Raw genomic sequence first — 16982 nt, 5'->3', positions numbered from 1 at the left:
CAAGTAGACCGCATTTCTAAAATATCCTCATTCTGTCCACCCCCAGGGAGAGAGAGACAGAGAGAGAGAGAGAGGGGCTTCTTAAAAAGCATTCATTAAACGTCCACAGCACTGACAGTCACAGGGAGCCTAGTGTGGTATTTTTGGTAAGTGTACATTAACAGGCTCTAAATTTAATATGACACTGGAAAATGTTCATTTCACGACATCAGAGGCATAATATCAGCATAACTCACCACACGGACGTCCAGCTGATACATCCATTTTCCTTTATGCTTAATGCCGGGAAAGAGCAATTAGATCTGGTTCACATTAAAATTTTAATTTTAATGGTAACACTAGAAAAATAGCTTCTCATTAGTAGGAAGTCATGCCAACATATTCCTCTATGAACCCTCCTCTCCAAAATAACAAAAACCAGCTTGCTTGCGCTTTTATTAAAGAGAGCTATCATTCTGTACAGACAGGAAACTTTGTTTACTCTCGCAACCAAAGTTTCTGTGAACCACCAAAGAGAAAAGTTTCTCAGTCGGTGTAAGAAGAGGTAAAAGCGGAGACAATACAACACAGAATAAATGATAAGGCTAGGTGAAAACATCCTTACTCTATAAAAGACATTTTTTTAAAAGCAGAGATGTAGAAGATGACCTCGACTCTCAGTTTTCTTTTCCTGGCTGCAGCAGGACGGTGAAGGCCTGGTATCTTTTAGGTTAAATAATGGATCTAGGAGCAGATTTCCTGCTCAAGCATGTAGGAGGTCATGAGGTCAGTGATTTAACTTGAAACCAGGCCTCATTGAGGTTGACGAAACTTACTGTAAAATCCGAAAATTAATTCTAAAATATGAAAGGGAAGCTGTTGCAGTTAAGCCAGTGTTATTTTGTGCGGTCCTGCCTTTGGGGCTGATGGAGCTCGTGCTCAGGAGACAGGAGAATAAAGAGCTGCAGTAATCCAAGCGTGATGAAGTAAAGGCATGGATCACTTTTTCCAGATCCGGAGAGGAAAGTGTGAGATGTGTTTTAGCTGGAAAAAAAAAAAAAAGAGCATTTGTTATGCAATGAGTTCATGTGATTGGGAAACGTGATTCTCATTGTATTGTTTGTTTGAGTTGTGCCATGTTTACAGAGAGGGTTTGCTCTCCCTACTCATGAGACATGAAAGTCAGAGTATCAATGTGTCACATAGACAAACAAGATAGCGGGCCAATGCCTATCTATTAATATGACAGGTCCCGGACGTGGATTCGCCCTGAAATTCCTGGTTCAAACTCCTCCGTGCCCTGAAAGCCATGCAATGAAGAGCACTGTGTTTGCTAACACCTAAATCTTTTATTGATCTTGGTGCACAGCAATTTAGTCACCTAACAACAGAGTGAAACAAAGCAATATAATGCTTATTGAGTTGTTTGGAAATGGAGTTTCAAGTTGCTACAGGAGCTGGAAAAGTGTGAATTGCACATAATCCTCCTTAGAAAAGCTTTTTTTTCCCCCCTCCTCCTCTGAGCTGCATTTCTTCTGCTAAATCCAGACCAATTGTCCAAAAATGGCACTTTCTACAATGCTTTGTGTGAAACAGATGAAAATATTTGACATCAGGGGCTTAGGTGGGATTTGTGTTTGCACATGAGGGGAGTGCAGCACTTTAATGTGACTTTGAGTTGCTAAGTGAACGATTCTGGCCGTTTTGGGACTCGGAAGAACAATAGATCAAATGAGTTAATGAAGCATTGTGTTAGTTCAGGCAGGACGTGTACTGTAAGTCATGTGCACCCAGCAGATGATCATCAGCTGATCCGATAAACATCAATCACGTTCAGTGATTCAAACAGCTCCTCACTCATCCCTCCACTTCACATCTTTCAGGCCTTATAGGTAATAGGAAACACGTTTTATTTAATAATTACTTAATAATTACACCCGACTACGTGGAGAAAAGTGATTTTTCCCTCTGCACAAATTAGAAATTTATCAGGAATACTGTGCTCGCCTTTACAGAATTATTAATAACATAGTTGAAGAAGTTGTTCCTGGGCACCTATGAGGAGTATGGAAGATTTAAAATGCCAATATAATGCACTGACATCACTTTCTGAGAAATTAGTCCAAAGATTCACACTGGTGTCTGACCTTTTGATTCTGACACCAGATTAATGATAGCCCTATGTACAGTGGACTCATTTGGCTTTCCGTGCGTCATCAAGTTGATCTTTAACACAGGCATTTGTTCAATATTTACGGAGCTCACTGACCTGCATTTTTCAATAAGATAACCCTTCCCAATCACAGTCGCGTCCTGGTCCTTTCTTATTAAATAATAATACACCGCTGGAGTGTTAAGCAGCCATCATTTTCTAAATGAATCAGAAAAGGTTCAAACGTTGAAGAGAAACATTGAAAGTAGAATACAGTAGGGGCTGCTGGATATACAGTGGAAGCTTCATCGGGTACCTTGTTCATGGATGACAACCGAGGGCGGCTTTAATTCCCACAAAGTATAGGTTAAGGTCACCCAGGGCAAAAATAGAAAGAGAGATAAATGGAATTATATCAGTCAAATCCAGGCCACTGGGGGATTTTCCTCCCTGCTATATCTTAGCTTCTGCGTCCCTCAGACTAACTGCTTCTCACCATGTCCTCCTGTCTGTCTGCTTCTGTCCCCCTAAACACTTACCATTGAACTGCAGGAGATAAAACCATAAGCCCGTGGGACGAAATTCTGTACAGGGGGGGATGAGATAAAGGGAGGAATTGTATTCCACTGGGGCTTTTTCGATTGGTATGATGATACATTAAAGTTTTAAGGCTACAATATGGCTGCCACCTCTGGATCATAGTCCTGAGGAATGACTGAGACACTTAGGTGGTTATGGTGTTTATCTTCATCCACCTATCTCAACACTGAGCAATATACTCCCTCTCAGCACTGTTTAAATAAGTTTAAGGGCCTCAGAGCCTCCTCGTTTGGTGTTGACATCTGAAAAGAGCCTCTGGGGTGTGAAAAATGGTCCAGTTGATTAAGAGAGACGTAGTTCAAAGCAGCAAGAGCACGAAACTTCATTCCTGGTTTTGCAGGAGGCAAGAAAAGATACATTATTATTTTCTGGCAACAGATACAAGTGCTTGAACATGGGGGGAAATACGTTTTTTGGGGTTTTTTTTTGCAATAGGCTAATTCAATGGAAATTTAAAACCTTCCCCATTCTGTGCTGAAAATCAACATAGTTACTGATGTTTTGCTGCATTTAGCTCCTATTATTCGGAGAGTCCCTGAGTGAAGTATCAATAAACAAAGTGATTTACGCAGCCAGCGCTCCGGCACGAAGTGTTTAGAATTACACTGCAGGTGTAATGTGATTATGACGAATGAAAGTTCTCGAATTGCGACTTTATTTTTGACAAATAGCAGGGGATTACTGATATTATTACTGGTATTTGTTATGATATTACATGCTGTGCCTGCGTTACCCTTCATGCTGTAAGATGTATTATGCAAGTCTTAAGAAGAGAGGGTTTTTAAAACAAAACACTTAAACAGATGACACCTGAAGAGACATATCAATAACAGGTGAATATTCATAGAGTCATTATAGCCAAGATGTAATTTGGTCGCATGATTCCTTTATAACCTGAGAATGATTTTTATGGCTCAACCACCCACATAATATTCAGGGAGCCTGTTGTGGTCTGTGTTGTCTCTTGCTGTGAGTGCTCCCACTCATATTAGCCGTGTTGTAAGTGTAATAGGAGTCAAAGAGAGTCTTTTTCCACTCAGCATGGCTCCGTACAGTATCACAGGCTTATGAGGATCTCATCACTCTCCATCCTCATAATGTTCCTGTCAGTGTGCCGGATGGGAACTATTACATGCCACAGATCATCATTCACTAGATGCAGGGGCCCCCATAAATGCTGGCAGTTTTATTATGCAAGATATTAGTCCATTTGTGTATAAGCTCAGTGGTTTGCCTCGTTATGCTAATTTCTGAATGTGTCTCATGTGCTTTGTCGTTAGTTGGGAGTAGACAAGAGGCTCTTGTCAAAAGGATTACACTTCTCTGCTATTCAGATCTATTTTACAATATGTCAGTTTCTGATCTCCGGCTTCTTGTCAGATCAGACCCATTGTTATGCTGCCCATGTAAAGCCCTCGGCTATGAATGGACTCCTTTTCATGTCTCCCTCCTGTGCTGGATGTTTTCTGACAGACCAATAACAACAGGCCTCGGCAGCAAAAGCCAATTGTCAGCGTAGCTGATCCATCACTCGTCTGTCGCCATTAGCATTCAAGGTTCATTAGCCAGTAAGCACCCAATATAAAATATAATTGTAGGCTATAAACTTTGTTGTGTCACTCGCCCACTGGCAACCATTGAACATGTTTCAGAGTAAGGGCTCTTGAGGTGCCTCTGTTCTCAATATGTGGACTCCAGGTTTGTCATATATAATTTGACCAAGACCTTTCTAAACCTTTTTGATACTGGTGAATCAGTTTCTTTTGTTTCTCTTCGTTTTCCTCTAACATGTAACATCTTTATTGCTTATGGACTGCAAATGAAAATAAACCTTTTGGCAAAATCTGGCACATTTCTATCACATTGTGTGTATTTGTTTGTATTTCCCTGATAGATAAATAGAGTAAGAAAGGCTTAGGATTGCACTTTCCCTCCATTAACACTCTCACTTTTGCTTACTCTCTTACGCTACATTGAAAATGAAAGTGAAGCGAATTTTTTTTGCCCTGGTGAGCTTTTTGCACAGTCTGTGTTTATCCAGCTCAAACAGCAAATGTATCTACTGTACTTGTGTGACAGCTCAGACTCTGACTGTTGTCAACTCACCAAAAACGCCAGTTTCTTTCTTTTTTCTGTATCTTCATTAATTGGGATAAGTGCACATTTTTCGTTCCATTTGAAACATTGTCAACTAGAGAAAATGTACTTCTGTTTGTTCTCACTCACATCTTTGAACTGAATTTGTATGGAAATCCCACTATTTCTAAAAATGTGCTTTGCCTTTCATATACACATTTAAATCTTCATCTCTCATGATTTTTTTTAACCAAGTTCCAGAAAAACCCCCAAACTCTGAGCCAGCCATAACTTCTCTACAAAGTATGTCCATGTAATCACTACCCAGTCCAATTCTGTTTGGAACTCAATGAATTAAATGTAACGCAGTTATATTGAAAGGTCAGAGGATCATCAATTAATAATACAAGAGAGGTAAACACAAATAAAGTAATCCAGCGGACTAAATAGTTTGATAAGATGCTGTGTTGGCAAAGCTATTAAATATTAATAAAAACAAAGTGAGACCAGCTTTGTGATTACACAACAACCTTCTCCAATGAAATACACAGATTTATGATACTATGCACTGCCTGGGATCCCTCAGACTGCAGGAATGGAAGAAATGGCATTCTGTTCATCTGCACAGTTAAGCTGTGTGTACGCATGCATGTGCGAAACAACCATATGATCAAGCCCACCCACGATGCCTTTATGTTTGAGAGGTTAATTTTTAGTTTTCTTCTTTTCGGTTCCTGTCTCTCCAGATCTACATATCAGGGTCTGGTTCATCTGGTGCTGGTTGAAAGAGAGTGGGATTATGATGCTGAGAGAGACAGATGACACTACTGTGACCTCCAGTGATTAGCCAGTGATTAGGGAATCAAATTCAGAAGCTATCTTTGGCTCCAGTGCCACGTACAGACACGTCACCTGGGTTGAATTTATTGGATGAAATAGGATACACCCTCTGCTAAGTTCTTTTGGGGGAGGGGAGGGGACAGCCGGAGAGACAGCAACGTTTAAATGAATGAGACAGAGTGCTTGTGTGTGTGTGTGTGTGTGTGTGTGTGTGTGTGTGTGTGTGTGTGTGTGTGTGTGTGTGTGTGTGTTTCCACGCCCCTGCAAGTGTTCATGTTTGTAATACAGTTAAGGCTTTGTTAACTGTCTATGGAGCCCTTTCTACATCCGCCAAGAGAAGTGTTTGGACTGTATTATAACCAGTCCTGTCAGCACCACCTCTCTTTGTGCCGCTATGGTACTTGGATCGCTCTCAAGACTTTCCTGTAATCACCTTGTTGACTCACTGCCCCGTCGAGTGTTTGAGCTTTGGCAACTGATGATGATGTGTGTGTGTGTGTGTGTGTGTGTGTGTGTGTGTGTGTGTGTGTGTGTGTGTGTGTGTGTGTGTTTGCATGCCTGTAAGTGTGTTAGTGAAAGGACGACAAGAGTCCGTGACAAAGTCAAGGTTTTTTACGGGTGTACTTCATCAGCGTTACGTCATGCATGTGGCGTAGAAGCACACGGCACTAGTAGTAGACATTGTCCCGATCGTTTGAGAAATCTGTTTTGTTCCTCCTCTCTCACGTAAACACATAACCTCTCACTGCTGGATAACTTCCACTCCCCGAGCAGGAGGTGTGACTACTTATGTCTCCTCGCACATTCCTAGCTTCCCCCCTACAATATCCTTTCACTCTTCTGTACCCTCTGCACAACCCCGCATCTCTGCCTCCAGCATCTAAAGACCCCTCTCTTCCTGCTAAAGCATGTTTACATAGGAGTGAGTGTGTGTTTTTTCTCCCTCTCTGTCTCTTTCGAGTGCCTGTTCAATAGGCAGATGGTTGCACTTCCTTTTAAGGATTGATTGCAATAGCCTATCACCTACATGTGTATAGCATCTGTGTAGGGTTGTGTCGAAGTCCAGGCATGAGGAGCTCAGCAAAGGGTCAGGCCTGGAATTAGCCTCACACGAAATGACATTTTTTTTTTTTTTTTCAGCGTTTGGATCGTGGGAATTGTCAGGAACTAGCTGTCACTGTGGCGATTTTAATGCAAAAGTCCTTTTGTTTTTTTTTTCATGTTCCAGTCTGACGTCCACCATAAAACTAATTTCAGTGACAGTAACTTTGCTTTTGTTTTAAAAAGCACACAAGGTATGCACTGGCCCTCATCCAGGTTTAGATTTACTGTGAGAATGAAAGAAAGGTTAACTTGAGCTTTCTCTCATCCTCAAGTGGCTGCAGACTTTTGGTTTGACATATTCCTGAGCCATTCTTCCACTGTCTCTATTTTGCCTTTCTACTTTTCTTCCTGTCTCCTGCTTTCACATACACACATACTACACAGGCATGTCTAAGTGGCTTAAGAGTGCCATGTCTAAAGAGTTCCAGCAGCTTGTTACTGAGGCTGTCAAAAAGCACGGAGACCCACCACCGAGGTGAGGATGTGTGTGAAATCCCATGAGCCTCTAGCAGTGGTCAGACGCATAACAACATCCTGCTTCTCTTTCCACGTGTGGGGTTTTCTCCTCACATCGAGCTACTCTAACACAACAGCTGAATCCTGTAAGAATAAGAATTACTTCCATATGTATACAAGTGTCTACAATTCGGTTAATACATTTTTGGGGAAAATTTGAGGCCCACTTCTTTTTAAACAGCAAATTTCCAACTTCCAATTTAAATGAAAAAATGTGCTGTTTGTAATTTACCTCCGGAATGACACATAGAAGCATTTTCTGATCTGGCTCCCCTGTCAGCAGGATGTCAGTGCCTTCTAAGACTCTGACTGATCTGACACAGGTTCAGTGTGTGTGTGTGTTAAAGTTACTGCATCGTTAACAGGGAACGATCATGCTCATGATTAAAAGAAAACAATGACACCGATGTTGATTCTGGAAGAAGATGGGAAACAAACAGTGGTTTCCTATATCAAAGTCCAACATCTTGTCGACCCATCCGGTGGTCACCGGAGGGCTCTGCCACTTTGACATAGCATATGTGCTTTTTCTGGGTGTTCACTGAATCAAATAATGCTGTTGGCTTCGTGGGAGGACAGTCTGTTTCCAAGATATGAACATATCGGAATAATTATTCAGTTATTTATGATTATCTTTGGGGAAGTGAAAAGCAGTTGGTCAAGGTTTAGGAGAGATCATGGTTAAATATTAAAAAAAACAAACAGACACAACTGAAATATGAGACAGGACATGAACCCTGGTCTCCTGTGTTGAAGTCAAAGACTTTGTACAACCATCCATCCACCTCAGCCTCCTCTCTTTGCCTCTGCTGCAGTGTGAGAATGTTAAACTACTTCCTGTATTGGAACTAAATGTTCCTGTGAATGTAAATCATGATTTCAAATTAACTGCGTATGAACGTTGGAGACAGAGTTGCAAAATATGCAGCCTGCCACATTTTCAGATTTATAAGAACAAAATGTAACTGACAAAAAGCAAAAGACACAAACCTTTGGAAGAGACATGCGCATCTTAGCTTACACATATTGCACCTTGTAAATAGTTGCGCTGTCCCTCTACCTGCTCTCGATACAACAGAGATCTTTCCAAGTACCAGGGGTTTGGCTGGGTCCCAGGCACAGCCATCCTTGGCTCCCCGCATAACCTCTCACACTGATTATTATTTCACTTCCTCACATTGTTATTTTATCAGACTAAGCTCCCGTCAAACTGCCGTCTGTTTATGGGACCGTGGTGCCAGTGTGAGCAGGACTCAAGACACTCTGCAGCAGTAATCGGGATTGCAGCAAAAAAAAAAAAAAAAAAAAAAAAAAAAAAAAAAAAAGACACCTCAATAAAAGCAGATCTCCTGGCTGCCCACAGTCATAAAGGAGAATAAACAAGGTTAGGGCAGAATAATTATGCTGAGCTGCTTCCTGGTATTAAGGGACTGACGGGACTTCGTCTATTGTACAGACACTAGACTTGTTTTTCTGGCTCTCCAGGCAGAAGAATTTACACTGGACACATTTACACTTTCCATCTGAAGAGCAGGATTTACATTTGATGACTCAAGTATTGATATTTGTGCTAATGTACACACATGCCTTAAACAATCCTAGAGGTATCGGATGACAACATGGATGGATTTTTGCTGGAAGATTTCTTCTCTCCTTTACAGTGAATAAATGTGAACACACATCTATTCTGAGGACAATATCAAGAAGTGTGAAAATGTATTTTAGATAACAACAATTCTTCTTTCCCTGAGCTCAAGTGTGAACATATATAACACATGAATAAATAACAAGACCCAATAGTGCTCTGTTCAACTGGAGCTTGATCTACTCTGGCACCTGGCCTCAGATATGCTTTTTTTTTTGTCAGAGTCTTTGTTTGTGTGTTTTTTAGCTACACTAGTAGCTTTGTTACAGTGATAGCAATGTTGGTCTGTCAGTCCACTACTTTGGTCCAGACTGAAATTTCTGTTTCTATTTACCTATTGGATGGATTGCCACAAAATTCTGTGCAAACATTCATGTCCCCCTGAGGAAGAATCCTAATGACTTCGATGATCGATGACTTTTCATCGAGCGCCACCAGCAGGTCAAAGATTTACTTATCCAATGAAATATCTCCACGTCTAATAGACCTTTTTTTCTAGTGCTACCACGAGGTTCACATTTGTAGTTTTGAGTGAAATGTCTAAACACCTATTGAAAGGATTGCTATAAAATTTTGATCCACACATTCACATTCCCTTAGGTATGACCTGTTGTATCTTGTCAACCCAATTTAAAAACCTCCTCTCCTTTAACCTCAGCAACCTTTAACTAATTCAGGACCAACTGTCATCAGAAAACTGTGATTGTCTCGGAATTGCTGATGCGGTAGAAATGTGAAATCAGTGTAGCAATGTGCTGGCATCAGTCATTCATTTCCTATGAATGCTGGGAGACCAGAAATACCAGAGCGCAGAGCACTGGCTGGTGCAGTCACTTGCTGACAGGGGTCATTTGCATTCAGTTTTATGCAGATTACGAGCGACATAGTGTAGTTACTTTGTTTTCAATATATTATGAAAAACCATAGCAAATTACATTATTATATGTTAAATAAATATTTGTATAATATGTATAATTTCAATCATTATTATATGATGATCTAGTTATTATGTATAGATTCAATTTTCAACAATTTAATGCAACAAAATTCCTCACAAAATCCAAACAATTCAAAATAACACCCACTTGTGACTTCAGACACAGTGGCCAGAAGAGAAAGCTATTCAGAGACTTGACTCTACACACATTAGCTTAAAACATTCACCTTAAATGTTAATCACCATGGAGAGGGTCCTGTCATCTAGTGCAATAACTCATCACAGTTTTTCTGGCTCTTTATTTCACCTTATCTCCTCAACACATCTTCTGATGTTTGCTGCTTGGGTGCAGAGAGCCTCTCATGCACTGTTTGTGATAAGGGATGAAATGTTGGCTGCTTGTGGGGGAGACATTTCTTGTCAGTTGGACTTGAAGATGGAGGCTTACGGAGGTGTCGCTCATAAATTACAGAGACATATGTGAAGTTGAGTTAGTGTCCTTATTTGACTCTTGGCTCCTGAGAAAAGGCACAAATATAGTGTCTGACACTTCATTAGTAAATAATGCAAATGCCTAATATTAATAACACATGGACTGTAATAAACACCAGCCCACATTTGAACGGATGTGGTTTACAGGCAGCTATAGGGATCAACACGTCTGAAATACAAGCACGATATCAGCAGATGGAGATGTTCCCTAAATGTCTAAATGCCATGTTAGTTTTGGCAACAAAACAAATGAGTCTAGAAAAATATTTTTCTGCATATTTTTTCCAGTATTATCAGACATATGATGTGTATAATCAAGCAGACAGGGTCATATTAATTTGCTTTCGAGTAATTATAATTTATGATATAAAAAAAATGTTTCAAGTAATATAGTGAAAAGGGATCTATGGATATTAAATATTTTGATTACCTTTAGATAATAAAGTTGCATAAATCTTTATTTTAATATTGGCATGAATTTACATAAATAAAAAAGCACAAACCAAAGAAGTGGGTTATGTTCATCATATCAATAAATTAATGAAATCAAATTAGTATAGCTGTAAGATTTCAGTCACAGATAATTTTGCCGTACGCTCTTAAACAGCACTTACTGTTACCGTGGTAACAGTAAGTGCTGTTTAAGAGTGCACGTCCCAGAATTCTTGGGGCAGCAAACACTTCTTGAGCTGCTATTGTGTCAGAAATGCAACAGAAGAGCAGCTGGTGTATCTGTTTTAATAAAGAAGCCTGTAAACTATCAGCCTTTTATCATCATGCCATGAGTAACGACAGACTTGCACATGGCATTGTGGTAATGTAAGGCGAGATTGTGCTTGTTGAGGTGTGGAGCATGGCTGCTCCTTTTTGTTCCATTACTCCCTGCAACATTTAGAACTGATCCACTGTCAGAAAGGCTGAAAATCATCATGTCTTGTTTTGCAGATGCAGTTTAGCCAAACAATTGCAGTCAGCACTTACCTCAGAAACAAATCGATTGATTTTCCTGTTACTGCTTCATAATGAATGTCACCCCATATTTCCCTAGTTCAGTGCATCACCAGTAGGAAATGTTTGTTTTGCATTAGCCATAACTTCATAGCATTGTACAGCTGCAGGAGAGTGAACAACCGTGAGGCTCATATCAGCAATGCCGGATTACATACATACTGTGCATTTCACTACTCTATTGTGAAGTAATTGCTAAATGTAATTACACTGAATGGCTATGACAGGAAAAGCAGACCAGAAACAGTTTCAAATGAACAAATGGTTTTTAATCTCATGAAAATCTGAAGGATTATAAATTAAAACAGTTTAATTCCTTCAGTGAAGTTGGCTTGTAATCTAATAGATAGCAATGTTTGTTTCTTCCCTGAACTCCTGTCAAAGATTGAATTGGTGGCGGAAATGCTTAAAGAGGATTGGTTTTAAAATAAGCAGAGTAGCTTCTAACCATCTGTAACAGTTGGCAGGTGGGGCTGCAGCAGCTGGCTCTGCCTCCTCCTCCACAGCTTCTCCTCTAACTGCTTTTGAAGTTTATGGGTCATGGTCGCCCTCCACCATGAGACACCGCCCTTATTTCGATGGCATCAGTCTCGTTACCATTGTGCCTTTCAGCGACGCTCCAGCAGCGATTACGTGTCCAGCAAATCACATTTTACTTTGTCATATTTCTCACTGAGACAGACAATATTGGTTGACGTACTTTGTGAGCTAAACCGTGATCTACAGGTTTCGCAACCTTTGCTTGGAGGAGGTGCTGTACAGCACAGGCTTCACAGAATAACGCATACTTAAGATTTGCCTGTCTGAAAATCTGTGAACTTTTGGAGATGGACTCCAGCAAGTCCCTGCCAACTCCTGCCAAGTAGTCACTAAATGCTTGTTCTTGTCAGCAATGAGTACCTGACAGATGGCCTTGTGCTATTTCACAACCCCTGCCACCATCTTCTGGCAGAAAGCCCATCATCACCAGCTTGTGATAGATTTAACTCATCCTCTGCAACTACAAAGTCTCTTTCTTTTATGAAGGATAGAGCCGGCACTACTTCACTACCTCTTTACACCCTCTCTCTGATGTAACTGTTAGAAAAAATAACGAAATGGGTCACTATGATTTAAAATATAATTAGGTTTATGTAGCTATTATATCCATCTTTCATATCGTTATATATAGGTACAATTATACAACAAAACAAAAAGATCATCCATTATCATGTTAACAGCCTATAGACAGGCAGGTGGTGGGGAAAGAGCAACAGACTCCAGTTGCTCCTCTAGTATCATCTCATGCTCTGTGTACAGCTGGACGATGTATAGTATATGAAAAAAAAAAAAGCTCTCAACAACTTTTTGCGCAAAGGTTAAGGACTTAAATAAGCTTCCTGAAGTGCTCATTCTGTGCTGAATAACAGCATATCTATGCAGAAGTTAGACCGTTGCTTATTGGGCTACCAGAAATCAGAGCCCGTTTTGTGATGCGTATCAAACACCACATGTTTTGTCTCCACTGCCTAGAATCCTGATGTAGTTGAAAGCCATTCATAGTTATACATTTTATTATTGGGTTATTTTAATTTTGCCTTTACTCCACGATTACCATGCAAAGACATTCTGAAGTGTCCCAATATTAGTGGATTCACCACGGACACATCACATGATTTTAGTATGCTGAGGGGGATATATCGATTCAAATATTGATATCCATTTGTAGTGTTACCCATATTCTCCTCCTTTATACATCTCCCCTGGTGGTCACTGAGAGTGTCTGTGTGCTTGTGTCTCGAATAAGGGAGAGCCTATACTTAAGGTCAAATTGTATAAGGTTTATAGCTCCCAAGTTATTAGCTGTTGTGGCGTCACCTACTTTTACTAATTTAAAGTTGGTAAATGCATCAATCCGGAAATGGTTTTACCTTCACTTAAGTCTATTTTTAGCAAATGCGGCTGCAGTTGTAGGTTAGGTCATCTGTCAGTCGTAGTATTTGCAAGTGTAAGATAAAACTTCTGGGTCAGTGTTGGTCTATTACCGGTTTTGCTTACCAGCAAAGCTGCATCAGTAGATGGGAATCAATAACTGCAGCAGCAGTCGGTGTTGTGGCCTGATCACATTTCACCCTGAAACAAGCAGCCTCACTACCTTTTATCACTCAGTACAACCTGGATTGGGCATGGCATGTATTTGAATGTTATCCCTTGTGCAATGCATCATTCAGCTTTGAGGGGTAGCAGAGGCTTTACTGACACAATATAGTGGATTGTTTTCTAAATAACACATCCCTATGAGATCAAATAGAAGGCATCGTTTCTTTTAATGCATGGTCAGTGTATCACTGTGTAAAGTCCTGACTCTCTCCTACGCTTGCCGTCTGTCCTCTCGCCAAAGGCAGCAATCTGCATATTGCGTGACAATGCAGCACTGCCCAGCCAGTAACAGCAATGACAGACTCACCGCTTGCATCTGCTGGGTCGACTAAATATGTATGCATGCAGTCTGTAGTTGTGCTCTCTCGGAATTGCAAGTGCCCCACAACTCTAGTATTTGTCAGTCCCATCTAGCTCTCCAGTTGTTGATTTGTTTTTCTCAGTCTGTACGGCCAGGGTGTTTTTTTGTTTTGAGTTTGGTTTGGTAGTAACCTTGTTGTGTTCAAGACAGGTATGCTTAAGATGTTTCTAGAATAATGCCTTATTATAGTAAACCTCTAAAACCCCTGTCTGTCTCCAGATGTCTCTCTACACTTGGCACTTGGCACTAGCACAGAGGTGCTCATTACAAAAGGTGCTACATGAGCAATGGTAGACCAAATTGTGAAGTTTTAGACAGGACCACACAAAAAAACAGACACTGCTGATTAATCCTCCTTTACTGTTTACCTATGTAACAACTGGGAAAAATTCAAATTTGTCGAACAGATTCCCTCTAACTGAAGGTATGTTGTGGCGCTCAAGGAGTTTCCAAAGTGACCAAGATTCAAATTATAGCAGCTTTAACCTTTATTAAAAAGTGCTTGTCAACATGACTCATGCTTGCTGGATATCATCTGTCTGTATCACTGCTCTGCTAGATTAGTTGCTGAAAATAGAAACCTGAAATGGCCGTGTATTAGTCATCCAATCATTTAGATGGATCCTTGGACCCAACTTGGATTGCGCTGTCCAAACCTGCTGGGACAAATGCTTCAAAATGTCAGGGAACACGTTGTGTTGCAACACAGTAAACGACTATCGATCTCTCTTTCTCTCTCTCTCTCTCTCTCTGTGTACCTGAAACCATCACACCTACGTGCCTGGGAGTCAAACTTAAGATATAGGGCTTAACGTGGGCTCGGGGAGATAGACACTATAATAGCTTCAACTGGTTGTCAAAGGTCTAGCAAGCCCACCCATGTTGTCATCCGCCACATGCAGTTTTTATCTGAAAAGGCTTGATCAGTTCAATTTTAGGGAAAAACAAACAACACAAAACCACTCTCCCTCTGTTGTGCAGCCAGTTTCTGCTCCCAGGGGACGACAGATATAAATTCATGGTAGTTAGCCACTGCAATCTGAGGCAACAGTAAGGCTTAATTGTTCCATGTCTAAATATTTTTCCCATGGTCTAGTCAATGTTGTGCATGACAATGGAGCATGAATAAATGGTATAAATATACAGACACATAAGGTACTTATTGTTTATTTTTGCATACAAAACTACACAATGCAATCAGTGTAACTGAAATAATTGTCATTGTCATGTCAGTGTATTGTATCTTCTAAATCCTTGCATGTGAGGGAATCCTGACCCTCCTGTGCCTACACTGAACTCTCATGTGACTCTCAAAATGAGACAAGAGCAGGTACGGGGAATCTGACATTTGGCCATTTCCCATAGGATCAGGGACTCTGTTTCCCTGACAGGATATGAATCACTTCACTATATTTATTTGCCTGATTTTCCTTTTTAAAAAACTTTATTGTTCATTTTTTCTAATTTTATTTTTCTTGTGTTTACAGTTAGTCAAGGTAGAAGATTATAGACCGATTTCCCCACTGTTTAGGCCTTATCTTCTCACAGACACATTTTGCCCTCGTAAGCCAATTAAAAGATGTTTAACACTCATTAGTAACACATTGCTGTCTGACATGTTCAGAAGAATTTGCTTTGTGAAAAGTTAAAAGTAGACTTTGTTTTCTTAAGAGGCTTTTAAGTCTGCTGTCTTACGTTGCAGTTCTTTACATTTGCTTGTGCAGGCTTTGCCATTTTATAGTCAATTTGGACTTGTTGGATTTTTTTCTTTTGTATTCATCTGGTTTTGATTTTCATATACATGTGTATATGTGATGATGTATACGACGCATTTATGTGACTGCTCATGCTCGTGTAAGATAAACAGCATATGCATGAAATGAGCATACTAGCCATGTCCGCAGTGGGGGATAGCAGGGAGCCTCCTGATGATAGTAGCGTCGGTGTGTGCTCAGTGTCACAAACGGCTGTTAGTCGCTGTTGGCTACTCGGGTTCTTTAACAGCTCCGTGGGAGGTCTGAGATTCTGTCAAGGCACAGGTGCAGCACTCAGCTTCAAATACCTTTCCCTGTGGGATGAAATAGTGTGTGTGCGATTGTGACTTTATACAGTATGGGACTGCTGTGGCTGTGCTTACATGTGTTTGTCAGCACATGTATTTGGCAGGATATTTGTGTAAATGGTGTGTCCTGGTGTGTGTGTGGCAGTTAGGGTGGGTAAAAGGAGGGGTTAGATGTTCTTACTTGTCCCCCATCGTAAGAGATTGTTTGTTCCCGTAACACAGGATGGCTCTGGTTGGATGGTTTTAAATGAACTATTGTCATAAACGAAGAAGACAGTGTTAACGGCTTCCATAATAAAAAAAAGGATAATGTGCTGCACTCTGTACAATCACCCACAGCTGATTTATCTGAATCCCAAAACAAAAGTCTATTATATTGATTGCTGCAGTTCTCAAATCACATTTTATCATATTTGAAAGTGTTACTAAACACTAACTTAAGAGAGATACATATTTGTCAAAAGAAATTAGTGCATCCTAATGAACACACATTTATTGTTTATTGTATGCAAATATAATGAATTAAGCTATACCCATATTTATACAAATATATCGCACACTTTTTTTTAACAGAAAACTTCCTCATTTTCCTATATTTGTGGCTAAGCATCTCTTTTTTGCTTGCAAAACACAAACATACATATACATGCACACATCTGAATGCACCACATTATACCACAATAATAATGAATTATCTCAGAGCAAAATTGAATGGGACAGGCAAAATGGCAGTTCCTCATTTTATTATCCAAAAATCCATAATTACTTTGACAAAAACAGCAGGATCTTCTGTTTATTGTTTGTGTTTCCATTGTGGAGTGATCCCCAATCAAACAACAAACAGCACCCCCCACTCTCCAGGATCACGTCTCCATTAGCTCTTGCAGTGCTATTTGATATTTTCTCTCTATTACACCATTCAGTTTTGTTTCTGCATAGATTTCTTTGTCCAAAATGTGTCTTGAACCTTCTCTTTCTTCTTACGAAACACCAGAATGAAACACCATGAAACACAATTCTGGGGACTAATTAGGTAGCACCATGAATTTGCATGATCAAACTGACACCAAA

The 16982-nt window shown here is 40.2% G+C and overlaps 1 protein-coding gene across 6 annotated transcripts in view; it reads left to right on the top strand.

Annotated features, from left to right (window-relative positions):
* chrm3a (cholinergic receptor, muscarinic 3a) overlaps window positions 1–16982 on the top strand; it is an 81409-nt gene that overhangs the window by 59503 nt on the left and 4924 nt on the right. The gene's annotated exons all lie outside the window — the stretch shown is intronic.

Source organism: Seriola lalandi, unplaced genomic scaffold (genome assembly GCF_002814215.2).
Source record: "Seriola lalandi dorsalis isolate HSWRI2012SDOR001 ecotype SW California unplaced genomic scaffold, Sedor1 jcf7180002054580, whole genome shotgun sequence".
NCBI lineage: Eukaryota > Metazoa > Chordata > Actinopteri > Carangiformes > Carangidae > Seriola > Seriola lalandi.
Note: the sequence above shows the minus strand (reverse complement) of the source record. Positions and strands in the feature narration are given on the sequence as shown.